Source organism: Amblyomma maculatum, chromosome 1, assembly GCF_055883805.1.
Source record: "Amblyomma maculatum isolate TAMU_Amacu chromosome 1, ASM5588380v1, whole genome shotgun sequence".
Classification (NCBI taxonomy): Eukaryota; Metazoa; Arthropoda; class Arachnida; order Ixodida; family Ixodidae; genus Amblyomma; species Amblyomma maculatum.
This window is the reverse complement of record NC_139344.1, coordinates 80,879,160-80,906,194: the sequence shown is the minus strand read 5'-3', so window position 1 is coordinate 80,906,194 and position 27,035 is coordinate 80,879,160. Positions and strand designations below refer to the sequence as shown.

General features: G+C 43.8%; 1 long non-coding RNA gene across 1 annotated transcript; it reads right to left on the bottom strand.

Moving 5' to 3' along the window:
- Positions 1-6: 6 nt before the first annotated feature.
- Positions 7-27,000, bottom strand: LOC146202955 (uncharacterized). The gene is made up of 3 exons (XR_014702323.1): positions 26,782-27,000; positions 9,473-9,544; positions 7-166 (listed from the first exon to the last, which is right to left on the bottom strand). It is a non-coding gene; the product is annotated as an uncharacterized LOC146202955 (long non-coding RNA).
- Positions 27,001-27,035: the final 35 nt, after the last annotated feature.

The window sequence follows — 27,035 nt, the reverse complement described above, 5'->3', positions numbered from 1 at the left end:
CGCACGACTTCGCCCTGAAATGGGCGTAGCGAGAGGGGAATACGATTGACGGTCGCAGGCCAGGAATGGAAGGCACGCTGCGGGGCCATGTGCCCGTGGAGCCGGAGACCTCGGCAGTCGAGTGGATGCTGGGCAGCACCAACACCGAGAACAGAACCTGACAGACCTGTGTACAACGAGCAGAGGCTCAGACGACGAGTCGCACGCAATGGTTCCTCTTTCCTAGTTGTCACGGCCATTTCGACGGTATTCTAGAAATATCCACAAGCGCTAATCTATTTCGCAAAATATGATAGCTTAGGCAAATACGAGGGTGTGTCTCTTCAGTCATTCCTGCCCTGTGGTCTCCATCTCCAAGCTTAGTTTCGTGCATTCCGTTAAGTGCACGGCTGCGCCGAATTTTCCTTCATGTAGAGATGAACAGCCGTACGTATCAGAAACCCCCCCCCCCCCCCGTATTGCGGATAACATTTCCACATCTGTGAATGGCACCACGGTGCTGGCGCCACTTTAAAGACGCTCACGTGATCTGAAATTTGGCCATGTTCAAAAAAGGTAAGGTACTCTTAGTTCGAGGCTCTTCACTACTGCATACCTAATAGCCGGTGACTCACTTCAGCACCCATCAATGTTTACCTGCATGACACGCAGCTGACAAATAGTTCATGCCGAAATTCTTATGATGAAAGCGATCGCACGGTTAGATACGTGAATTGTGCCCTTACTTCTTACATTGCGAAATGAATGATTTGACATTTTGACATAGGCTCGATTACAATAGCGCACGTCGCAATGCGTAAGGCTACAATTTTTTTTTAAACTTTGGTTTACACGAAGAAACTTTAGTGTCCTTCAGGTAATAGTCGCATTTTGGTTACAACTGGGAGGATGCAGCAGTGTGTGACAGAGCAATAATGTTGTCTCGCGATGCTTAAAAGTCAAAGCCGTAATAAACTTCTCGCTGTCTGGTTGAGACATGCGGTATAATTTTCATTAGGTGACTAATTCACGCTCTCTTGACCCGCGTCTCTTGAAACGTGACGTTGAAAAGATTTTCTTTTTTGGTGATGCGATGAGGGATAACCCGAGTCAATAGGAACGAGATATCCCGCGTAAGTAGTTTGGCGTCGAGGACATTGCCATGTGAGCAGAAAGTCCGAAATATTATATCTGTCAACACGTCAGCAGCACCCGGCGGAGCGTTTTAGGAGATCGGTAAAAATAAGCCCCTCGTCGCAGAAAAAAACGTGTCATCCTTAGAGAGAGAGAAAAAAAAACAGTACAAGGTGTTATTCAACAAAACCAAGTGAAACTACTCTGCAACAGTCACCAACATCGTGTTTCCGGTCGTCTTCCTGCGCCCACGAATACAGGCAGAGTTTTGAACAAGGAGAACGGTTATGCCATGCGAGTCATGATTTCAAGACGCAAATTGTAGTTATTGAAACACATTGGAGGTAGATACCACACAACGCCGTGACTGCTTAATGTAGACAAAGGCTGTCGTTTGGCTATACAGCACAATTGGAACCGAGGGCAAGCGAGACCGAACTCACATTCTAAGCTTCCGCCGCGCGCAGAACTCTTCCAAAGAGGCACTTCGTTGTCGTAAGTCGGTGCGAGACCCAGCAAGCTACAGGCTCGATACGCATTGATGACCATTGCTATCTTCTCCCGTCTTTTCTGGTGTCGTACTGCATGTGGACACATTTCGTTATAATTGCGTTCATATAGGTGGCTTATTGCATGTCTGAAAAGACGTCATATTTTTTTTCTCGATCGAGGATCAGCGTCTGAGACCTCTTTCCGGGGCATATTTGCAACTCTGGAATTTCAAAGCTTTGTAGTGGTGTGTAAATGCCTCTCCATTTTCCCAAAAGAACATCTAACAGCTGCATTACGACAATTACATATATCTATATTGCAGGCCTTAATGCCTACATAGCCTAAGAAAGCAATTGTGGCGGGTTTCGGACTGGAGAGCCTAGGATGAAATATTCTAGAGCGGCTGAGTAGTAGCCACTTTACCTTTGAATAACAGAAGGAAAAAAGGAACACAACCTGGCGAAGCAGACGCAGGGCGAAGAGCGGCCGCCACACCACGCAATCCAAGACTCTGGACACGGTGCATGCGTCGATCCTCTCGTCCACGACCTCGCTCAAGTCTATAAGGCCCCCCAGAGTAAGGTCCTCTCGCAACAACGGGATGGCGGACGATTCCAGAACAACCTGCACGTTGAGCGAGCTCTGCCACTCTGGCGCACGTGCCTTACTGGAAGTCTTCTTTTTCTTTGCCAACCAAGCTCCTCTTTTTGTGTCCTAGAAACACGAGGTGTTGCAGTGAAGACCAGGACTAATTGACAAAGATGGCTATGTTACTAAGGTACGTAAGTCTAATTACTAGGCCACCGCCGCAAAGTTACAATGATGGCTTTTAAGGCACAGTACAGTAATGGTGGCGACGTAAAGTTCAATACAATCATGTTATCTAGGAAATGTTTTTACTAAATTCCAATAGCCGACCTTTTAATTGTTACAGTTTGGCATCTCTTCGTCATAGGAAGCTTATCTAGGGACGTTATCGATGACTATATCACATTTTTAATGTTTTGAAAGCGCGATTGCAAACATTTGGTGCGGCGACACCGATTTCTGGTATTACGCGTAGTTGTTACGAACGCGAAAGAGCCCGTACCAATATATGTCGCAGTGTGACGCATGTTTCGTGAGACTTTCATAATCTTTAATATCCAGTCGGAGCTGGTGCGTAGCAGAGGCGACTCCGGAGGATAGTCAGGTTAGGCCACGTTGGGCAGTATTACACAGGACCTCTTCTGTAATGGTGAGAAGTGGTGCGGTCTGAGCCGGGGCTTTCATTTCCCGGCAGGACGGAGGGCCATTGGATCACGATAACCATCGACTGAGTTTTGCCTTCCGGTCCTAAAAACAGAGCTAGATTAGAGAAGAAAGTTGTACCCTTCCTTTCCCAATGCGTAGTTCAAATTTCATGACAATATATGCATCTCGGCGCAGACGGTCTCCTATGAGTGTCACCTGCAGCGAAAAGTATTTAGTATTTGCTGGCTTATCTGATACCTTGCTTGGCTTCGGAATATTTTAATATTTATGCTTGTTACACCTTCCTTCCACTCCTTCCAACCATGTTCATCTCGAGATCGTGGGTCCTCTGCACCCTGTCCCAAAGTTATCGTTACCTCCTCACCATTATCTACCCTTTCACACGCTGGCCGGAGGCTGTGCCCATCAGTGATATCACCACTCAGGCTGTTCCGCGCACCTTTGTTTCTGTATAGGTATGCAGCTTTGGTTCTTCTGGCATCGTACTAACAAATCTTGGGCGCAATTGCGTCCACCCGTTTTGCTTCTCTCAACCGCATCCTCGGCTCCAGGCATTGCCGTACCACCACGTAACACCCATCCGCCAACAGCATCGTGAAACGCGTTCATCGTCAATGGAAGGCCGCCCTAGCTACCAGGCTCAATTGCATCAATTGGGTTGACTCCTTGCGCATGTGCTCCTGGGTTTATGACTGAGAAGTCCTTCTAGCAGACCTACAGTGTCTGCAGCAGAGCTGGTGCAGGATACTTTCCTGCGTCTCCCCGGCGAGTTCTGCATATAGCGCAGCTACCTGACAAGCCACATGAGTACCTGCCGCATATTGAGTATTGAGAATTGTGCTAAAAACCCTAGACCTATTCCGTCTCTCCCTTGCCGCCGCAATGCCATTTTGTAAATCCCGATCTTGCCACTTTCACACATGTTTCTGTCCGCCGCGCCCCGAAAATTAAATTCCACCCTGCTGCAGAATGGCCATCAAAGGACGGTCAGTTTGGACCGTCTTAAGCCGGAGCACCTGGAGACCATGGGTGAGTGCATCGCAGTACCGCCTGTCATCAGCAACCGCCCGTCCACGGTTTCTGATTCCCCGTAGCTCCTGCTGAGCCGCCGGTCTTCAGTTTGCTTTCGGGTTCCGGCCTAGGCGGCGGACCCTGTAGCCCCAAGAGCGCGGCCAACGCGTGGCCGCTGGAAGAAGAAAATAAAGACGGAGGCTGGAGGTGGCACGTGAAGCCACGGCTGGCTGTTCTTTACTGGCCTCGATCGTTGTCAGCTGTCTCATCCTTCGTTCCTGACGCCCTATGCCTATAATGTGAGCCAGTTTTCCCGTTGTAGTTTTCAGTATTCCGGTGTGCAAACGTATAGGGAAAATTAGACTAAATTATTAAGGTGAATTTGCAATTGAACATAAAGCTCGGAAACACAAAAGCTCGTGTACGAAACACTAAGTGTGGTGTCTACGCCCAAGCTCTGTATTTTTTGCATAGGCCGGGCGTAGCATAGACAGAACAGTGTTTCAAATGACAATCTTAAAATCCAAATGAACGTAATATCTCCGTTCTGTCGGCTTTGCAGCCAGCAGGCAGGCACTGATAATGTATCCTCACTATGCTGCGGAGCACATCGAACAGCTTTTCGGGGCATATTGAACAAGTTCAGTTATTTTTCTGCGTAGTTAGCTAATATCCCGTGCCAAAATTGGGGGTTTTGGAGTGCGTTTGATTAAGTCAGAACTTATTAAAATACATCGAAAAATATGAGCTCTTTTTGATGAATAATTGTTCCTTATACTCTTAAAATGCGAAGTCGCCCATCCACCATTTAAGATCAGTGTAATGCTAAATGGTACGGAAAAGTTTCAAGCACAACTCCATTCTGCTCGTGTCAAGCAATTCCCAGGTGTGTGCTTCTTCCGCGCGCGATGCGTGTACCTAAACCAACGTGTGCCCGATACAAACCGAGAGGCAATGTTTTGAACCATCTCGAACCCACCTTTATCTTGAGCAGTAGGTGGATCCCAAACCGCACAGGCGTATTCAAGAGCTGACCTGACATAAGTCTTCTATAATATATCCCGGCATGACAATGGAAACGTGCTTGCATTTCGTCGAAGGAAACCTAAGGACACGCTTTAGCTGTGACACAATTGACATGACGACGCCAGTTCAGATCAGATGTGAAATAACACCTAAGAATTTATATTCAAATACTTATTTTAACAGGCTGTTTTTATTAATACACGAGTGCACGTCCGCACTTTTCTTGTAAAGCTGACATGAACTGTTTCAGAGAAATTGAAATGCATGTTTCATTTACCACAAATCAGAGATTCTATTCGGGTCTTCCTGACAGCTTTCAAGAGCTCGGTCCCAAGTGACTACTCTATAAGGTACGCAGTTATCTGCAAGTAATAATATATGGGACCCTCTACCGTCACCAATATCTTCTACATTGAGCACGAAAGACACGGAGTCCTGGGGAGAACCGGACACAGCTTGCACCATTTGGAACTGAGCGCCCTTCGCAACTGCAAACTTTTGCAGTATATAAAAGTAGCCCTTTGCACACACAATCATTTCAGCATTGATAATAAAAGATCATTTTTTAAACGGGTAAAAAATGTGCCTTTTTGAGATCCATAAACACACAGTCCACACTCGACCGTCTGTCAAGCGCCTCGTCCGGTCATGAGCAAATTCAGTAAACAGCGTAGAACAGCACTAGCCCCTTCAAGAACCATGCTGACGAGGTTAAAACAATGAAGTTGTGTCCCCGAGTGACGCAATACTGGTACACAAAATATGTTTTAGGGTGTTGCACATAACTGAAGTTCATGATACTGGGACATTGTGTCCCAGTATCATGCACAATATCCCGAAGAACAGATTAAAAATTGGCGCAAAGTTTGAAACCTTCCATTCATCAGGAAGGCATGATTCATAATACTTGAGTACTGTTCTACTGACAGTGCTCAAATTTTATAGAATTTAGTGGGCAAGTCGATAGTACATCCAGCATTTGATGCCCTCAGGCTCAGCAAGAAATTCTGTGTACCATTCATGCCGATAATAACGTCATTGATAACACTTATCAATCTAAGGAAATTCGAGATACTCACATCGCCATGATCAATATCAAAGCTGAAAACAAAACTAAAATGCTCAGTGAAAGTTGTGCTTTTCCTGCGTCATCATCAATGAACATGATATCAAACACAAGAGAGGACATATCCGCATTTTGTTTCCATTTCATCATGACACTAATCGGATTACAGTAATTTTATTAGTGTAGTTCAACTACTGTAATTAATGTAATTGATTGTTTTTGTAGTAATTTGTAATGTAATGAATTACTTTTTGGGCATGAAAGTTTAACAATCTAATGAATTTTTTGGGCATTACTTTCGTGAGCATTACTGAGCGCAAGGTGCCGAGGTCGATTCTTGGGACTACGAAGCAATATATAACCTAGCTTCTTCGGGACCTTCAAATGGCGGAGGCAGCTCCTAGCCATCAAGACGTTGGGTTCACCGCTCATTTCACGACCGTTGGACCATGAATCTTGTTTGTTTCTTTGTTGTTGTTTTTTTTTTTTTTTGTTACACAGTTCTGTTATTTTTTTTAAGTGAAGTGCTGTAGGAAAGAGAAAAACAATAGCGGTCTCGGACGGAATTTGGCAGCAAGACGAAAGAATGTGTGTGCTTCGCGTCTGGAGACACGTTGTTTTTGTTTAATAGCTTTACTTAGTTTTTTCGTGGATGAAAACTAGAAAGTAATTTAAAAGTAATTGAATATTTCAGTAGATGTTATTGTAATGCAATTTCATTACTGTTTGTTGGCAGTAATTATTCATTACTTCTCTGCTTTTTTAAGCACAGTAATTAGTAATGTAATTTGATTCTAAAGCTCAAGTTCTCAATGGTAACAAATAGCTGCTGGTACCGTGTACAGTGAGGTTGGAAAAATGTGCAAATGCGCCCAGCTCAATCGCTTCCAAAAACATCTTTCACAAAACGTAAATAAAATAAATCACTCGGCGCCAAGGGATTTCACAGGCGACACAAATGAGGAGATTCTACATGATCTCCCTGGTACCGTACTCTGGGGTCCCTTATACACTTGACCGAAGTCTCCTTTGAGAAGACAGGCGCATTCACCTTTTGCAGCATTCTGAATTGCAAGAAGCTGCTTCCATCGGTCGGTCGAGGACAACGACTTTTGACAACCGCCCTTCGCCCTGTGTCTGCTTCGTCAGGTGGTGCTCTCACTTTCCCTCTGTAGTTCGCAGGCAAGGCTTCTCAGTCACTTTGGAAATTTATGCCTAAACTCTCCGATGTGAGACTCGACAGATTTAACTTTCTTTGGCTATGTCGGCTTTGAGGCCTGCAAGAATGGTCGAAATGCATCTGGTAGGGATTTTTTCTTTCGGGAAAGTGAATATTCTGTACACAGCATATCAAGGCTTTGAAATGTCATAGTTGCAAATACACTTCTAATTATTATACATGGATGTATGTGTTGTCATGATGACTTCAGATGCGGTCATGACGTCACGAAAGGTCATGTCCGATGGCGTCTCCAGGTGACGACATCACAGTCTCGCGGTATCCGGTGGAATCTCACGAAGAAGCATGACACAACATGACTTACGGACAGCCCGGCGAATCATTGGCTTTAAAAACCTCTCGCCTTAAAAAATGAAACAAATGATTCCCAAAGCCCCTTCTTTTCAACCAGTGCATTTCAGTCAATTTGAAAACCATTTCAGCTTTCATTTAAGGTTCCGTGGCTACACCTTAAGTGCCGGGAGTTAGGTGCGCGGAATTTCGCCGCTATGGAAACAACGCCGGGTTGCCACTCGCCATTGGAAAGAAAGAGAGAGAGAGGGTGATAAAGATGAAAAAGATAATGGTGTAGAAAATATACATATAAAAAGAATGGAAAAGAAGTGGCCATTGTATTGTATGCAACACAATGAAGAATTCCGAAAAGCTTTCGAATTAAAAGACTGATTCCAATATAATCCTGCAAGTTTACAGAAATAAATATCAGTGTACGGTGAATGCACATCAAGAGGTGCGCAAAAATTGGTACGACCTGTGTAGCCGAAATGTTAAGAGCTGCCTTGCATTATACTACTCCTACCTTACAAGGCAAGTACATCTGTCCTATCCCTAAGACTACACCCGATGGATCGTGATTGAGTGTCGAGGATAAAGCAAATCGCTCCAATTAGCCGCATCCTGTAGCCGCATCATGTGCGTTGACCGCCGCACTGGTCCCGGTTAGCATCCCTCAGGGGCCAACATGGCAACAGCGTACTCACAATCGACCTTCGGGGCAAATATGAAACATAGGGTTCAAGTAAGCGCTTTTTTCTGTGAAGTCGTTGCGCACCTGTAAAAAAACAAAGGCAGAATCTTTTTTCTAGAGTTTCCATGTTTTGATATGTCGTTTCGAGCGTTTCGAAAGAGACCACGATCGCCGCACCTCGAATATCTCATGACACACTAACGATTTCGTGCAGCCAATACTGGAATTGAATAATGTGGGCTACCATACATATCAAACTTCACAGCTGATCTTGAGGGCACTCTAACACATTGATTACTGCAAAAATGTTCAATGCGGGCTCCATCGCAGGCTCCAAACAGAGCCTACGCATTAGCGAGCGTAACCTGCACCGCGGCCCAGTATAAACAGCAAAAAGAAAAAAATAAAACAAGGAAGAGAGTAGTTTACCGAGCGATGGGCCCATGATAGAAAACAAAATAACATACAGCGCTTGTAATTCATATTTCATATTTGTAATTCAAAGAAAAAAAAAACTGTTTGGCCGAGTGGTGATCGTAGTAAGCTACGGAGTAACAGTACCTAGTTCGATGCGTCCTAGTGTTGCAGTTTTTTTATTTGAGCTTTTTTTAATGTAGGCGAGGTACTTCGTTGCTTTTCAGCTTTTACTTTTTATCCGAAGCGTTTTTTTTTTTTTTCTCCAGGCGACCAGTGTGGTGCGTGCCAGTACGCCGCGTCCCAGTACGCCCAGTCTCCAGCGTCATACTGGGCCCATAATTAGGTATGGCACCGGTGCGCTGGGACCCAGCGGCACTGGTTTTTGCAATAGGGATGCGGCAGTTGAATATGCTATATTGGCTTCCATGTGTGCGTTGATCTACAGCAGTATATTCGCAATATTGCTTTGCATGGTTATGCTCGAGTGGTAACTATACGGGAAGCTTGACGCAACAGATAATCGAGGCTCACACCCCCTCCTTCCGAAAGGGAAAGAGGCCCCAGAGTTTCACACTGTACTTGGACTTCTATGTACAAGCGAAAAAAAGAACAATTACCAACATGAATCAGCATTGCATGATTTAAAACGTGTTAGCGAAATTTTAAAAAATACAGCAATATAAAGAACAAACAACAAATACACTAAAAAGCAAAGTTTCTATAAGGCAACAAATACACTATAATGCGAAGTTTTGATAAGGTACGATTGAAGAGAGCAAACCGGATAGATATAAGGTGGGAAAAATTGCATTAAGAATAAAGAATAAATGAGCGGAGCTCAGGTGAAATAAAGATACGCATGAGACGGTTTTCATACTTCACTCACTTCAAACTCCGGTTTCCAGCCGCCTCGTCCTTGTTCCTGCTCCGACAGCCAACCGGGCCTAACACACGCAACCTGGGTCACGATAGGGGCCATAAAGAATGAATGCTCAGCGAAAGCGCGGGACAGTCAGTGTAGGTCGAAGTAGGAGCTGAAGGTGGACTGAAAAATAATTCGGTGAAAGCGTTGGCAATGTCAGGGGTTCCATCATTGGTTTGGTTTGGTAAAACTATTTCCCACAGTAGGGGTCCTGGAGGACACTCGGCTAGACGCCAGGTGTAGAGGGCAGCTCCCACGTCGCCCGCGATGCTCTCCGCCGCCGCGCGTGCCTCCTGGACAACCCGCTGATCATGCAGTGAAGCCCTTTTTAACACTTTGTCCCAATATTCCTTGTTCTTGGTGTAGGCGTCGCTCTATGCACAACCACATAATATGGTTTAAGTCTACACGGTCACTGCACCGTTCACACACATGTTGTCCGTCGTAGTCTGGGTCGATGTGCTTCATGCGCCAGGGGTTGGGGTATGAGTTTGTTTGGAGCAAGCGTAACGTAAATGACTGTTGATATAGATAAATTGAAGTTCCTGTTGAGAAAAGAGTTAATGATGCGCCACTGTTTACTGCAATACAAGCCAGAACTAAGAATTTCATTTTCGTAATAACGTTTCTTGGCATTGTTCAAAAGTATTATCAAGGTGTGACAGTACTTTTTATAGCGTTGATGTAGGCGAGTGTTAAATGATCGTCTTTTAGTTTTCCTGTATAATTTTTTTCTATCTAAGACTCGTAAGAAGGCCTTTGCTAAGCCAAGGGGTGTTAGGATGCGACAAATAGCGGTTGATGTACAGAAAGCCAAACAATCAGTATTTATAGATGTAAAAGTACTATATGTCATTTGAGCGTCAGTCACCAAAGTTGTATTCCACCAGTATATAAAGAGATTAAATGAAGAAAGTGTGGGCGATCAAATACGGTCTTGGAGAAGGTGTATGATGTGGTGCGAGGACTATTTTGAAAAACGAGGGCTACAGGGTAGTGATCAGCGATATCGACCCTAATAATAAAAGCCGATGGAGGATAAAGAAGATTGGACAAGGCATAATTAATGAGAGAATCAGACTCAGGTGAAGTGCAACGAGTTGGAAGGTTGAATAATGATTCAATTCCATATCCCACAAAGCAGCTAACATACTCTAACAACATATGCGACAACATACAGCTAACAACATGCGAAATCGGACCCAGTAGGATCGCGATTACCCCAAGAAGAGACCTACGACCACCGGATTCACCCTCCGCACATTCAAGCTCAGCATAACTATCTCAAGATCGAAAGCAAACAAACTGCATATCAATTCTTTTCACTAATGTTCGAAGTGTCATCAACAAACGTACATCACTATCGTCCCATATCGATACATGCTCGGCTGATATAGTTGTGCTCACTGAAAAGTGGCTCTCGGCAAAAATCAAGAATAATGAAATACTAGATTGCGAAAAAACATACAACTTTTACAGATACGACCGTGATTTCCAATCAGGCGGAGGTGTACTGATTGCCGTGAACTCTGCTATCAATTCCTTTACTATCTCTATCGATTCCCCATTAGAAAGAGTTTGCACTCACGCTACATTTCCAACTGGTGACCTTATGCTTTGCGCGTGTTATAGGTCCCCATCCTCACCTACTACTTTCTGCACTGACCTTCATGATGCACTTAATAAATTGGTTGTTCGATACCCAAAATCACATTTATTCTTACTGGGTGACTTCAGTTTCCCAAATATAGTGTGGCAAAATGGTATTCCCTCCCTTAAGCTACCATCCTCCGAGTGCAGTAATTTTTTAGACACCTGCGCCGATTTTAATCTAACCCAGCTAATTAATAAACCCACACGCACCACTAGCACTTCGTCTAATATTTTAGACCTCTTTTTTACAACAGCTCCCGATTTGGTCTCTCCGCCAACGTACCTAGAAGGAGTGAGTGACCACTCACTGCTTCAATTGACAATTAAGAAGAATGTCCGTCCCAAGAAAGTTGTTAAGACTATATGTGATTATAATGCCGCCGACACCGCGTCCATCACAGCTGAACTAGAATCATTCACATCCGACTATACTCTAAACTTTTCCGAACGTACCGTTGAAGCAAACTGGTTATTGTACAAAAACAAACTGCTAGAACAAATAGATCGTTACGTACCTAAAATTAGGATTGTCTCATATCCTACCTCACCATGGTTTACTAAAACCCTACGCAATTTATGCAACAAAAAGAAGCGTATTTTTCGTCGCGCCAAAGCATCCAACCTTCCTGAACGCTGGGCAGCATATCATCGCATTCATGCAGAATATCTAATGGCTGTTAAAGATGCAAAAAAAAAAAAAAGAGTTTTTTTGATAACATCCTCCCATCACTTCTGCAATCTAATCCGCGTAAATTCTGGAATGTTGTTGGGGGCAAAGAGGACAAGGTAATTCAACTAGCCCGTTCTGATAATGTCGCGATTCCTCCGAACCAGTGTTGTTCCGTTTTAAATGATGTATTTGCTTCCATTTTCCACAAAAGTGTTCCTAATATTATACCGTCTGTAACTAATTCTTATTTTTTACCAATGAACTCTATCAGTATAGACTGGGTTGGCATACAAAAGCTGGTTGGAAATTTGAAAATATCTTCTTCGTCAGGTGAAGATTCAATCAACCCTAAAATGCTGAAAATCACTGACCTATATTCTTCCATTTTGCTTTCGATGCTCTTTTCCCAGTCTCTAGGTTCCTCGGTACTTCCAAGCGATTGGAGGGTTGGCAAGGTTGTTCCAGTACCTAAACCAGGTAGCGCTCATTCCCCCGATAACTATCGTCCTATATCACTCACAAGTATACCATGTAAAATTTTGCAGCATATTATATATTCTCATCTGATTGATTTCCTTGAGTCGAATTCCTTCTTTTCAGCACAACAACACGGTTTCAGGAAGACATTTTCATGTGAAACACAACTCATATGTTTTACTAATGACCTATTTGCCCTCACTGACTTGAACATTGGCGTAGACTGTGTTTTTTTTTTTTTTATTTTGCGAAAGCTTTCGATACTGTTTCCCATGATCTCCTAATTCTTAAACTTAGCATGCTTAACATTGACCCTAACGTACTCAACTGGATTAAAAGTTTCTTATCAAATCGTACCCAATATGTATCTGCTAACGGCTGCTCCTCCTCTCGCACTTCCGTAACATCGGGTGTACCACAAGGATCGGTACTGGGTCCTCTTCTCTTTTTTAATATACATTAACGACCTTCCTGAATGCATTTCTCATTCTTCTATTAGGCTTTTCGCAGACGACTGCGTCATCTATCGCAAAATATCTAACCAGACTGATTCTATTTATCTTCAGCATAATCTCACAAGCATATCTAACTGGTGTGATAAATGGCTCATGCGACTAAACATTAATAAATGTAAAACAATGCATGTACCGCGTTGCACTAGCATCACTGACAACAAGCGTCCTTATGTTCTTCACGACATTCGCCTTGAATCTGTTAACTCTTACAAATACCTAGGTGTTCATATCTCACGTAACTTATCATGGCATAGACACGTCGAACATGTCACCAATAACGCCAGCAGGACTCTTGGATACTTGCGTCGAAATTTCTCTACCGCACCTCTGCCGATAAAACTAACCCTTTATCAAACATTAGTACGACCAAAGTTAGAATACGCATTTGCAGTTTGGGATCCTAATATAATCACACTGATAAACACACTAGAATCCATTCAAAATCGTGCGGCACGTTTCATCCTTTTCCCGTCACGCAAGCATTACTTCCATGAAAAACACACTTGCCTTACCCGACCTTTCTTCGCGCCGAAAGTGTTTTCGACTGTGTATTTTCCAGAGAATGTATCATCATAACCCTCTGTTAAAGAATCCTCTTTTTGCGAGCCCTTCATACATTTCATCCCGTTCCGATCATGTATTTAAAGTAGGTGTTCCATTTTCGAGAACAAAAATGTGTCATTATCAGAGGTGGGCAACCTCATGAGGTTTCGACCTCATGAGGTCGACCTCAACCTCAAAATGACCTCAACCTCACGGAGTGAGGTGAGGTTGAGGTGAGGTCGGTGACAGCTCGAAATTTTTTGAGTGAGGTCACGAAATTGGACCTCAACCTCACGCTCGAGCGTACTGCCGCGGTGTGCCCGCCGACTCTCGGTGTTTGGTTACCCCCCAATCGGACGACCGGATGCGGCAGCCCCTGCCCAGCTTTCGGCATTCCACCGTAATGTCCGCAGCCCGAGACCGCTTCCCTCTGGTCTACTTGGAAGGAGATATTTTTTTTTTTTTACTTCACGAACTCCTCATGCCCCCCGCCAGCCACCCCCGTTTCCTCTGACTTGTTTGCGCCGATGCTTGCCGCAGGCTCAAACACCCAGGAGTGCGCAAAGCACATAACTCACGTTGACCTGCGGTGCTTTTTTCGGAGGCCGCAAAGAAAGCAGCAAACTAAAAAGCGAAGCAAATTGTCTCTGCGCAGACGGCGCGGAGCAGAACTGTGTCTTGCGCATGCCCGTTTCCAGGCGCTAACGTCACGGCTGCTGCCTTACATCCGATAAAGGACCCCGCTGTACATTACACGGAAACTTAACAGAAATTGGTGCAGCGAAATTGTTAGAGGACGTGATACTGACAGATAAAAAAAAAACATGAACAAATCAGAAAAACCGGCACAATACCATCTGGGCATTTTATCGAAGTCCTCCCTTTCGAATTGTACGTCATCGTTCTATATTTCGGTCCTGTAAATTTATATTCTTGTATTTTCCAGAACAACCTCTCTTTGGTCTTGTGCTGCTTGTTTCTTATACAGATTCACAGGTGGCCCCGAACAACTGCAATGGGATGAAGGTGCTAGTGTAACGGTAAAACATGCAACAGGATGAAATGGACGGCACGGCTTATAAGACGCAACTGGTATACAGGAAAAAGCCTGTGCATGTTAACCATTTGCCAAGATAGAAGAGACAAAAAAAAATATATATATGGGGCTTGTATGCAGTAAAGTGCAATGAAAAAAAAATGATTTCGCTCCGCTAAGCCCCTTTATTTCTCTCTCAAATTCTATTGAAATCAAGCAATGCAGGAGGAAGGAGGAGAGTAAGGGATTGTTAACTTCATAATATCAGGTTTTTCTTGAAATCTCTTATTCAGGCACAGAAAAAAAAAAAAGAGAACAGCGTTCTCCTACATGTTTTTATGAGCTAGAAAGTATTGAGAAGGTTTCCGGCTCGACATTTTGGTGTCTAGACGGATGAACTGGTGTGGCGAACTGAACGTGTCTGTTTTGTGCTCCCTCCCGTCTGCTCGAGACGGACAAATCAATCGGATGAAAATGCTTGTGGCCAGATGTCGGAATAATTTTTTCAGATATTAGTTTTTTTCCATAAAATCAATTTTAATGTACGTGATATGAAGCCAATTACATGCTAGCACTGAGGAAAGCCGTATTAAGTCGATGACTCAAACCTTCTATAAGCTCTGGGAAGCGCAGTTCTCATGTTTTTAGTGTGCGATATTTGTTATTACTTTCGTCAACATGTATTTATTTATATATATATTCTTGTATATCAATTAAGTTCGTACACTGCCGAAAAGAGAACAGGCTTCTTCCCTCACATTAGGCTCTTTTTCAGAGGCCCATAGCCCAACCCTCCTTTCCCGCGCGGTCATTTAGTTTTTTTTTTTGTCTTTTCTTTTGCAAGTGTTGGAAAGCGCGATCTAGTCTCTGAAAGCGGAGCTGGCACACATACGCCATTGCCGTTTTGTGTGTATTGGTGACAGTTGGGCATTCACCGCATGAGCAAAACCAGATGCCTACAGAGTACAGACGGACGGCGAAGGGAGGAGCGCGTGCACAGCGGGGGGCGCGGTCCCTCCGGGCTGCTTGCTCGTCTCCTTTCTGTTGTTCTTGTCTTTATTTTACGTGTATGTGCTGTAACTATACGACACAAACGGGGAAACGGTTTCTCTAGATTCACCTACGGTGCATGCGGCGAAGTAGCTTCGAAGACACCACCGTGCAATTTATTAGTTCAGTCTTCAAAGGAAAACAAGTGAATACCACAAAGAAGCTCGTCTCAGAATTGTTGGCAAAATGGCATCCAGTATTCGGTTCGGACGTACAACTATTTTTATTGTGTGTGTGTGTGTTTTTTTTCTTTTTTTAGGCGGGTGGGAGTTGGACATTTTGCTCCGGCGAAATTTGACGGGCGAGCCGATGTTCGCGACAGCAAAGTGGTTCACATTTACCCTTTTTTCCTAGCAGTTCCGACCCCTGTAATTTTTTAATTTAAGCATGGTGTTCGAAGAAACAATTTCGCCAATTCTTGCAATACGCCACGGGATCACAGAATTATAAACTAACGCCCAGGATTGGCCGGTAGGGACCTCATAAGATAAACAGCATTCCTCTTTGAAATTTTCTGAAGGTTTATGCGGCGTTGGTCGAGTTTTGTGATTAATTGGTGTTTTGCTGTCTTTTCCTCTTTTGTTTGTTTTGTTGGGGATTTAGTCTTCACAAGTCGTTTCATGAGTGGCTTTTATAGAAAATTTGTGCTCCGTTAATATGACATCCGTTAATATGGAGGACCCGAATTATGGACAGTTTTTCTAGGGGCGAAAATTTTTCAATGTATTTATGTTTCGTTAATATAGAAACTCGCTCTCTGAACAATGGAGATCGGATGAATGCACACAGCCTATTCGGCCCATGTATTTTTGTCTCGTTAATATGGACATCGTTTAAAAAAAGCAGGAGAGTCCGAACGCAAGTTAAAGAAGGGTGCGCAAGCCGGGAACCTATGCGACAGCCGATACGTTCGGATGCCTGAACGAGTCCTGTGGAGTTGGAAAGAACCAAAGCGCGCGTGTCGTCGTTTTAGGAGGGAAGGGGGGGGGGGGGGGGGGGGGGCAAGAGCGGAAAGGAAGGGAAGAGGAGGAGAAAAGAAGGGTGGATGACAGGGATCGTACACAGCAAACCGAGGGTCAGCAAACTAAGAAAGACCCCAAAAGGAGGGAACCGGGAGATTTCTGGGTGCAGCGGCAGTGCCGCAACTAGAGGCCGCAGTCGGGAAAACAGCAACATGTGGTCGCAATAAATTCTGCTGAACGTGAACAGAAGAGAGGCCGGTAAAAGCGTAAGAAAGAAACAATAAGAAGAAAGACAAGCGCCAAAATTGGTGTGGGAACTGAAGTTTTTCTATCCCAGAACACAAAGTGTGTGTGTGTGTGTGTGGGGGGGGGGGGGGGGGGGTTCCATGAAGCCGTTAACGCTTTTCGAAGTAGAGCGAAAAAAGAAACGCGACGACCACGCAACCAGGACCGGGCGTCCCGTCCTGCCTTCCTTCTCATGCTCCTGGTTTTCGTCACTGTTGCGCTGCCGAACTACCACATTTTGCACCACAGCGATCCGCATGGCGGCTTCGCCTTGAGTCAACGATGCGGCCTTGACAAGGTCTGAGCTCTTCGTAGTCGGCTAGTCGTCGTTCTAAACTGTACTTCAGCTTGCAGTGTTTGTTTCATAGGAAGACATACAAACGGCATAGGAAAGGGCTGTTTGATAGCCCTCTGTATAGTAGCCTGCCAACTTGACTCCCTCGCTTCCTTACAAAAACAGTACAAGGCAAGAAAGATAATCAGAAGAACGGAAAGTCAGGGAGGTTAACTAGCGAAAAAGAGTGCAAAGAAGCAGGAGCCTGTAACTCTCAACTTTAGTCTGACTTTTGGCATGGTGGGAGTTAAACGCAAAATAATGGAGCTGAACTTCGGCGCGAAGCGGGAAAGCTGTGAATACAAGCGGCAAAAGCAATCTAAGTCATTCCAAGCCGTGAAAGACTGGACCCAAGTTCAACTAGGCCTCAGCCTCGTCAGGTCGACGGTATACCATCTATATATACTACCGGACTCCGATAAATGGCTCAACGTCAGCATCACAGCGTAAGACACAGTCCGACAGCGCCCAGCACAGTTCGAAGAAATGGAGTCAGCCTTGTTAATGTGGTTCGGGAATGTCCACGCGAATGGTGCTGTCGTGAGCGACGAAATGCTTCAAGAGAAGGCTCGCTGCCTCGGCAACATTATGGGTGCTTCTTCTCCTGCGTCTTGATAGGTTTTACCTGTGATGACTTACGGAATTTTTGTTCAGTAAAACAGGGAGATGTTTACTGAGAAATATTATTCTACGCTCTGTCTAGGCGTTACTGACTTTAGCTACTCAAGAGGATGGCTGACAAGGTTTAAGAACAGACATGACGTTTCGGGTCGACGGATTTATGGAGAAGAGGGTAGCATCGACATCTCGGCTGTGTTTATATACCCAAATTAATTCAAACAGAAGCCGTTAATTATAAATTTTCTCTCAATTATATACTTTTCGTTATTATGGATGACTCGCTTTATGCGTCCATACTAACGAGGCACGACTGTATTCCTATTTTTCCCTTAATTTAATGTATTCTGTCGCAAAACAATGTACAGTGTATTAAAAAAAAGCTCGGCAATTGTCAATTTTTTTTTTCGAATTAAGAAAAAGGGAAAGGATGAAAGCTTGGGCGCATTGGTGTCGGTTTTCTTGCCTCATAGCGCTAAACAGACAGGGACACAGCCAGACATACGGGACGGGCGATAAAAAAAAGCGCCCGTCCCGTGTGTCTCGCTGTGTCCTTGTCTGTTTAGCGCTATGTGGCAAGAAAAGAAAAAGAGCATATCGTCATTGTTGTCGTCGTCACTAGGGTCAACAGCATTTGTCTTTTCAGTTTATAGTAAGAACTGGCTTGTTTTATTTCTAATACGAATCTTATTCACGTGGGTCAGATGGGATAAACTCTTTGTATTGCATTATGGCCCTATGCGTAGTAACGTGGTACCCATGTAGGTCTTAGATTGAAACCGACCACAAAAGGGTAGGCGAGGAGGGGGAGAGGATTGCCACTTTAGTGCAGAGTTGGACATGTAGTGTCCAGAGTTTCTCTGCTTTTATCCAGGATATTAATTGTAGTACAAAATTAGGAGTAAAATACAGCCTTCATACGACAAAATTCTGGCTAGCCTATATTCTCGGTAATCCTAGCCCCAGGATTACCGAGAAATGTATATTTGCTTTAAGTTACGGTTTAATTTATTGATTTTTTTTTTTTTGAGGTCGAGCGCCCGACCTCAACCTCACATTTTGAGTTTGAGGTGAGGTTGAGTGAGGTCGCCAATGGTCACCTGAAAAGTGAGGTGAGGTCGCCTGGGGGAGCTCAACCTCAATTGATGAGGTTGAGGTTGAGTGAGGTCGCGAAATATTTTTGAGTTTGAGGTGAGGTCGAGGTTTTTGAGGTCAAATGCCCACCTCTGGTCATTATTCTTTTATTCCTAAAACTAGCGTTGACTGTAACGACCTTCCTCCCTCCATCGCTGCCATTACTGATGTTGCAAATTTCAAGAAAACTGTATTTTCCGCCATTATATAACTTCATTATTGTATAGCTATGCACTGTATATTTTGTTTTTGTTTGTACCACTCCTTTCTGTAATGCCTTCGGGCCTGGAAAGTATTTGAAATAAATAAATAAATACTCCCAGGTAGCACAGAATGTGGGGCCCCAGTAGGTCCGATGTAGGCAAGTGGGGCTGGGGCAACCATCATAAAACCTGCATCGGTCCCCGATGGGGCAAAAGTGGGCATGCCCCATTTGGGCTTGCCCCTGCTCCTCCTGCATGGGTCCCATAGCGGCGTTTCTTGGGCTAATGCAGAGCACATTCCTGCATCCAGACCACAAGGGTCCCTTGCCGGATATTTGAGGGCAATCCAACCTAAATATGGGCTTTTTATGGGAAAGCCCTCATAGATCCTAAGTGAGGCCGCCCCCATTAAATCATTGTGGGACCAACATCGGCCGTAGTGGGGCAAGAAAACGGACATACCCACATGCTGCCCCAATCGGTCCTTTGTAGGTTACTTCAGGGCAGGTGAAATATGAATAAGGACTCAATTTGAGCAAGCCCTCGTGAAGCCCAAATCAGGCAGCCTTAGCTAAACCGCTTTAGGTCCCACATAGGCTGCAATGGGGCTGGAAGGCGGGCGTGCCCGCATGGTACCAAAATCGGTCCTTTGTGGGGCCTTTGAAGGCCCCTGCAACAGCAGGTGGGCTCTAGGTTCAAAAACAACGTCCAGCCCAATTGGGGCTGCCCACATAAAACTGCTTTATATCCCACATGGGCCGTAATGGGGCTGAAAGGCGGGAGGGCCCGCATGATACCAAAATTGGTCCCTTGTAGTGAATTTGAAGGCACGTGCAACAGCAAGTGGGCTTTAGGTTTAAAACCAACACCCAGTCCAATTGGGGCTGCCCACACAAAACCGCTGTAGGTCCCACATCGGCCATAATGGGGCTAGAAGACGTGCGTACAATTGCGTAATCATTGTTTCCAACCTTTATTTGCATTAGATGTTGCCCTAAGTTGCTATTATAGATGATTTGTGTAACAGTTGTGGCCATGTTTAGTCGATTAGAAATTTGCATGGCTTTATTTCTCGCGCTCATGCAAATTGCGCTACAAATACTAAAACAAACTGATTGCTAACTGTTGCCTCTTATGTGGTTGCTTTGGACAGCCTGCAACTCGCAGCACAATATTACTGTTCAGAACACACATCTCCATAGCCTGAACAAGATGTACATGAAGTCATTTCGGCTAGATGAATGTTATGAATTATTGTAAAATTTATTATTGTGGCTGTTTAGAAAGTGCAGACATGTATAAAATATTTACTTAATTATGTGCATAAATATTGATTGGGAAACCTTAGACTAGGGCTTTCCATCAATTTCCTACGTCGGACCCCTATGAGAATAATGTGGACAAGCACATGTGCGGCTAGCGCCATAGAACCCGCATTGGTCCTATGTCATTATCTGAGGGGCTAACTGAAATAAAAAAAAAATGTTCCTCCAAAGCGGCTGCCCAAATCGGTCCACAGTAGGACCATCGCGGGGAGCTGGCGGGATGTGCCCTTTTAACAATGCCGGAAAAATGTGGGCAGCCCCGCAAGGGCTGCCTGCATCGGCCCCTGGTTGGGCCCATTGGGGCTTTGTCGACAGCCCCCTTCGGGCCTACGTCGGCCCCTCTTGCAGCACCCACATTGAGCCCACCGGGGCTGTCCTGCATTGCCTACATCGGGCCCACCGGGGCCCACCCTTCAGAGCCTACTTTGTGTTACCTGGGCTGGTCACTATGAGCACAAAAGTCTAGTACATTTATGTTTATATCACCCATAATAACTACACACTTATTATGTTTTGCTAAAGCATCAAGTACAGTGTCGAAAGCTTCACAAAATGACGGAATATCAAAGCTTGGGGACCGGTATATGCAGGCTATTACCACATTCTTATTATCTATACCAAATACAAAATGATCCAGTTCGATCCAAACAGACTCACAGTGCGTCAAATTTAAGCAGAAATCTATTCTTCGTTTATATTCTATGCCAAAAAATAGCAGAATCGCCATGGCAAGAAGAAGCACGGTTAAAATAGTCAGGGTAATAATTCGGAAAGCAATACAAGTTTTGATCAGCACTACATATCCATGTCTCAGACACACAGGTGACTGAAGATATGTTGAGACTAGAGGATAATAGCCTTGGAATTCATTATGATGTTTACGCAAACTTCGCGCCTTCAAATGTGTTGCGGAGTGACAGAGATTAGAAAAATGCACATCGATCTAACCAGAACTCATGTACGGCATGGTGAAGATTTGAAGAAAAAAAGAAACAGAAAACGCATCACCTGTTTGAACACCCGCAGGTCAGATTCGTTTTGGGTCCGGTCAACTGTGCTCACATGTGTCTGCCTAGCCAGTATGACACAGTCCTTAGCCCACAAGAACTCCCAACCGTTATCTTTTTTTAGCTGTTTATCCTTTGCGAACAGCAGCTTGTTTTTGGCCGTGAGCTGATCATTAACGTAGACCGAGGCAGTTTCAGGAGAACAGAAGCCAAGACCACGAACGCAAAGGCGGGCTTTGCTAGCTTTGCTGATAAACTCAGCCTTTTTCGACCGGGAGTGGAATCGGGCGAAGTTTTCTGTGTCCGATTTCTTTCCATCTGGGACGCGGTGCGCTTAATCCGGGATTGTGCGCTTAATTCGAAAGCCAGCCTAATATTTCGCTCGTAAAAGTACAGAACTTTGTACTCGTTGAATTGGGTGAAAAAAAATGCAAAATAGTCTTAGCTGATTCTAACTGGTTTCAGTTCATTTCAGCTGGTCCCAGCTGGTACACAACTGGCATTAGCTAGTTGCAGATGCCTAGCAGCTGGAAGTAAACTGGTCCCACTAGGTGGTCAGGTGGGATCAATGGGCGCAACTGACTTTCGGTTTGGAGTCAGCTCATACCAGCTAGTAAACCAATTGACATTTGTCATTTCTGCTGTTGAGGTCAGTTGTGAGATTTATTGATTTTAGACTGAGCAGTGAAGGCTGTGACGAAAGCAATAAATAATTCTTGCAATAACTGGCTGCAGATGCCTAGCAGCTGGAAGTAAACTGGTCCCAATAGGTGGTCAGGTGGGATCAATGGGCGCAACTGACTTTCGGTTTGAAGTCAGCTCATACCAGCTAGTAAACCAATTGACATTTGTCATTTCTGCTGTTGAGGTCAGTTGTGAGATTTATTGATTTTAGACTGAGCAGTGAAGGCTGTGACGAAAGCAATAAATAATTCTTGCAATAACTGGCTGCAGATGCCTAGCAGCTGGAAGTAAACTGGTCCCACTAGGTGGTCAGGTGGGATCAATGGGCGCAACTGACTTTCGGTTTGAAGTCAGCTCATACCAGCTAGTAAACCAATTGACATTTGTCATTTCTGCTGTTGAGGTCAGTTGTGAGATTTATTGATTTTAGACTGAGCAGTGAAGGCTGTGACGACAGCAATAAATAATTCTTGCAATAACTGGCTGCAGATGCCTAGCAGCTGGAAGTAAACTGGTCCCACTAGGTGGTCAGGTGGGATCAACGGGCGCAACTGACTTTCGGTTTGAAGTCAGCTCATACCAACTAGCAAACCAATTGACCTTTGAGATTTTTGCTTGTTGAAGTCAGTTGTGAGATATATTGATTTTAGAGTAAGCAGTGAAGGCTGTGACGAAAGCAATAAATTATTATGGCATTCACTGGTTTCAGATGCCTAACAGCTGGAAGTAGACTGGTGGTCAGGTGGGGTCAACGGGCGCAACTGACATTCAATTCAATTTATTGTCAACTCGAGGTTGAAGGCCCTCAGGCGAAAAAGCGGTTCTAGAACATCTTGAAGAGTGCCTGAGGGCCCATACATGAGAGCAGTTATCCCACAGTAAATTACAATGTAGACTCACATCAATTTAACATCAGTTCAAACAAAATCTAAAAACATTCAGAAGTACAGTAATTAACAAAACAGTAGTTATTCACGAAAATTATAAGAAATTTGCGTTATGCCTCAATTCACAATGAAACTTATAAAGCACTACAGAATTCTAACATGTCAGTACAACTCTAATCACAAAGTTAGCATGGTTATTGAAACATAAGTAGTTCATTTGGTTACAAAATAATGTCGCGACCTTTTTTTATTGGAAGTCTCGAAATGTATTGCGCTCTTTTCATAGTCATTGAGAAGTGGAAGTTGGTATTGTAAGGATTGACAGAGATATTCGGTACGCCGATACGGTACAAACCACTTGTCACAGCTGCGGGTGTGGTCTTCGCTTTTTTGTTTGCTTAAACTTGCGGAGCTCTTTAAAAACTTTTGAAGATCATTGTTTGCAAAAAAGAAAGTATATATTAAGCGATATTGTAGGTAATATTGTGCTTTTATTATATTATACTTGAGAAACAGTGCTTCTGTCGGATGGTAATACGATACATTAGCAATATTACGAAGAGCTTTTTTCTGTAAAAGAAAAATTGCGTTAGTGTTGCCGATCGTTGTTGTTCCCCAAACAAGCGAACAATAGTTTAAATGTGATGTGAATAATGCTTGGTAAATGTGAACTTTTATTTTTTCAGGCAGATAATAACGACATCTGGCAAGTGCTGCCACAGCTGATGACAGTGATTTGCTCAAACAATCAATGTGGAGCGACCATGTCGGGTCAGCCGAAAATGTCACTCCTAAAATCCTATGTTGGTTAACAACTTCAATAGTAGCTGTACCGTGCGTTAAAAAACGATATATTGCAGCCTGCTTGTTTCTTGGTTTAAAAATTATAGCTTTAGATTTATTTGCTTTGATCTTAAGACCATTGACGTTGGACCAATTGATTATCTTAAACATCTCAGTTTCCGCTTTTGCAACTACTTCCTGTATATCATGACCAGAAACAAACATACTGGTATCATCGGCATAAAGAACATCAAAATTCGGTTGAACAATATCGTTTACATATACATTGAAAAGCAGTGGCCCCAGTAGGCTGCCTTGTGGCACACCAGAAGAAATACTCTTAAAAGATGAGGAGTGGTCCCCAATACTGACACACTGTTTCCGATCACTCAAGTACGATTCAAACAACACATGTGATACACCGCAGATACCGTAAGCACTCAGCTTTTTCAACAGAAGCTTTTGGTTCAGGAAATCAAAGGCCTTGCTAAAATCCACAAAAATACCCAAAGTAAGCATTTTGTTCTCAATGTTTTTGATAAGTTCTTTCACCGTTAACAGTACTGTTTCAGTCGATTTTCCTCGACGGAAACCATGCTGATGCTCTCGTAGTATATTATGTTTAGTGAAGAATTTTTCTATGCGTACCAACAAAATTTTTTCTAAGCCCTTTGAAAATACTGGCAGTATAGACACCGGCCTGTAGTTCGTAACGTCATTTTCTTCGCCGCCTTTAAAGATGACCGATACTTTTGCTTCTTTCATGCGACTTTGGAAGCAGCCTGTTGTGAGGACCAGGTTGAAAATATATACTAAGTGAGGCGAGATAACGTTAATTACGAACTTGACAGGCTTGATCTGAATATCGTCGACATCAGTTGAGCTGGTATTTTTCAGGTTAAGTAACGTGCTACAAATTTCCGTTTCGTCCGTTGGGTCGAGGAATACGGTTGGATTTTGTTTATACCTAGTCGTTGACCCTGTTTCGTCGCAGGTTGGTCTCATCATGATTACAAAATGGGCATTGAAATGTTCGGCTAAATCGACACCCAAAATACATTTGCCATCTTTTGACATTTCAAGAGGGCTGCACTTGCGATGTTGTCTTTGAAGAATTTCGTTAATGACCTTCCACACTTTCTGAAGCTCATACCAGCTGGTAAACCAATTGACCTTTGTCATTTCTGCTCTTCAGGTCAGTTGTGAGATTTATTGATTTTAGAGTAAGCAGTGAAGGCTGTGACGAAAGCAATAAATAATTATTTCAATAACTGGTTTCAGATGCCTAGCAGCTGGAAATAAACTGGTCCCACTAGGTGGTCAGGTGGGATCAACGGGCGCAACTGACTTTCGGTTTGAAGTCAGCTCATACCAACTAGCAAACCAATTGACCTTTGAGATTTTTGCTTGTTGAAGTCAGTTGTGAGATATATTTATTTTAGAGTAAGCAGTGAAGGCTGTGCTGAAAGCAATAAATTATTAGAGAACATGAGTGTCCATAGCTGACAGCCGCCTCAGCAATTTTAGCTGCTGTGAATAGAGACGCGAGATTATCAGGCGTAGTCAACGTTGAAGATATCATTAAGAAACTCTTTCAGCAAAAGTGTCGAAAGCGCTGATAGAAAGTTGAATACCTTTACTCACTTTACTCACTTGGCAACGAAAAAATCAGACATGCTATGCAAATACATGCCCCCTTTCAAACTTGAATTTCTTTGAAATGAATAAATTTATGTTTTATTCATTGAATTTCTTCATTCTGTAAAAAACTAGGAGGACGCTATAGGGAACACAAGCTCAAGTTTCGCCGCGCGACGGTAGCGCCGCATTCCTGGCGTGGTGGCGAAATGTGAAATGATGGGGCTTCGCCGGAACAGAGGCTCCGCTAGCTTCCTCTGCATGCGCGCGGCGATCGCATTGCGCCTTGCGGTTATTTGGCGATGCAAAAACGCTTCCACTGATGCGAAACGGATGTACTAAGTAGCATTGTGTCATGGGAAGCCACAATAGTAGGCGAAGCACAAAAAGACGAAGTTCACGTGTGAAACTTTGCAGATTCCTTTAGAAGCGTGTCCGCAAGACCCGTTTTCCAACCGCATGACAGCGTTCTGAGAAGTCTCGCGTTCTTTGTGGAAACGAAAAGGGCCAATTTTCCCCTTTCTTCGTTAACTCAGAAATGTTGACAGTTGACAAAGACGGCTTGGAGAGGCATCAAAAAAGTACAGTGGTTTAACACCATGCATAAAAAGTGAAGAGGATGGAAGATTATCCTGCTCTTCGCTCAACGCGTGTCTAGCTTTGCCGATTTTCTGTGCTCTCTCCCTGCTTTGTGAGTACTCTGAAAGCAACCAAATCAACAGATGCGACGTCCGCGATCAAGACTGATGTGTGAATGTGCCCTAAGTGTCCACAGCTGCCTTTTCATTTCTAGATTGACCAAGAAAATGTCTAGGAACAAGGCCTTTTTTTTTTTCGGGGGTGGGGGCGGAGTTCGAAAATATGCCTTGCTGAGACGCTTTTACAGATTTTAGCAAATTGGCCAATAAGTGAACCTATTATTATTATTATTATTATTATTATTATTATTATTATTATTATTATTATTATTATTATTATTATTATTATTATTATTATTATTATTATTATTAACGAAGGTATGTCGGAAGTACAGTACAAAAGTGATCCTAGCTTGGCTCGACTGACTCTACTCGCACGGAGCACACCATTCGCGACACAGGGTTCATGAGTGCTAACCAAATATTATCATAAATGAAGCACAACCATTTAATAAGAACCGAAATAAAACACTGTGTAGTACAAGCTTGGACTCTCACCTGCATTCCAAGCCAGCGAGCCGGTTATCTCGCTAAGATTGCTAGCGTTCTTGTCTTTGAAGAAACACCTCCTTCGGACTATATAGTTATTCTTCTACTGCAAGATCTCCTTTGGTAACGTCGTAATAATAAAAAACAAATCCGTATACAGATGGCATGTTACAGGCCAAAACGATAGTCAACGAGCGGGCCACTCTATTTCACAGTACTGATGATACCTTAACAGTTTTTAAACATATTATATACGACAATATAATTACATAGCGGACTTACCTCGAGATGCACTTCCTACGTTTTTGCCAACGTGGGACGCATTCACAATCAACATTTACTCATTCCCGTCTATTGTCTGCTCTACAGTGCAGACGTGAATAAAAAGTTTCCCGCCTATAATAATCCTTCATGAAAATACGTGTCAGGTTGCCCAATCAAGACGGAATGCAGGTGGCATGTCGCGGTGCGCCTGCAGGGGCGCGTCAAGGCGGGCGCTCGTGCGAGAGAAAGCGCACGGCGCACGCCGTGAAGGC